Here is a 1,492-nt window from a genome sequence, read left to right as displayed (position 1 = left end):
TTCGGGGGTTCGAGCCGAGGCTCGATGCGACGTTGTGTCCTCCTTGGGAAAGGCACGTTACACGAGATTCCCATTTGGTTTGGTCCTTTTGGAGATGGACTTTAAACTCGGAGATCCTCGATCTACCTAACCAACCTAATAGTGTTGATAGGGGTGTTAAACTTATACCATTTCATCGGACACTTGTGTAACTTATCCGAATGTGTTTAAAGTCGTCGGTTATTCTCTAATTCATTAGGTCGTTAGTTACACAGTAATTTCATTTCTTCGGGGTTTATTCATAGAGTTCGCAATTTTCTTTTTATTCCTATCGTCTGAACAGTTAGTTAAATCAATTATTAATCATTTAGTTTGTACCTTATTACAACCGTTTAGATGTCCCATACTTACATAATAATTCTATAGCTCTGATTCATTTTCAGATGTATGCACCGTCTACTATAGGAATGTACAAAAGAGGAAATGTATTTCTAAGGTAGACGTCATCAATGGCATTGAGGAGTTGAAATCTCTGTCTGGATACGACGTAAAGGTGAGGTGGTTAATTAGATAAATCCATCATCATCACCATATCTTTTAAGGTGGTTCGAGGGTGGCACTGTTTGGTCCTATTTCTTTTCTTTATGACTACAGTTTCTGTCTAGTTGCCATGTCCATCCCCTGCACTGTTGGGTCATTTTAATGTGGTTATGCTTGTTTTCCCAAGATAGAATGGTCGCTTTTAAGGACAAGAGAGCTAACCCATATTTCGGGGGTTTCCAGAAATCTTGACCTACACCCAAAGTGGGCCTTGCCCTACCTATAGGGGACGTTTTGTTTCATTGGTGTGTATACTTTTTTGGAAGTAGAGAAAAACTCTCTTTTTCTTTTAAAATAGATTTCATGGGTCCGAAAACTTTACCTTCGATTTTCTCAAAACAGCATTTTTCGGGATAGCCCCTTTGTGCTTAATACTGACCAAATAACAGAGGAAGAGTCTTATAGACACACAATACACAACTATGGAAAAACATGTTTTTTTTTTTTAATGAGTTGCCGCGGACATGTTCAAGGAAATTGTGATCTCCTTGTGACCCAGATCTTTGCTCGCACCTGGGAGTTTATCTACGAGACGAATCTGGACGGGGCCGATGCAAGAGGAAATCTGAAGTAAGTGTTGTTTTGTTTGGTTATTTGTTGGTTATTATTTTGTTTGTTTTGTTGTCGTTTTTAAAGGTTAATGACTGTCGTAAGAACATCCGAAGCCCCTGCGGAATGCAAAACATTGAGGTTCAAATTGTCAGTCAACACACGAGACGAATCTGGAGGGGACTGATGCAAGTGGAGATCTGAAGTGGGTGTTGTTTCGCTTGAATTGTATGTTGGTGGTTTCTTTGCTTGTTTGTTGCTGTTTTTTTAAAGGTTAATACCTGTCATAAGAACATCTGAAGTCTCTGTGGAGTGCAAAGAATTCAGGCTCAAACTGTCTGGTCAACAAAAAAAGCAACAACCC

The sequence above is a fragment of the Aplysia californica genome, unplaced genomic scaffold (assembly GCF_000002075.1).
Source record: "Aplysia californica isolate F4 #8 unplaced genomic scaffold, AplCal3.0 scaffold00064, whole genome shotgun sequence".
Taxonomy (NCBI): Eukaryota; Metazoa; Mollusca; class Gastropoda; order Aplysiida; family Aplysiidae; genus Aplysia; species Aplysia californica.
This window is presented reverse-complemented; position numbering follows the sequence as displayed.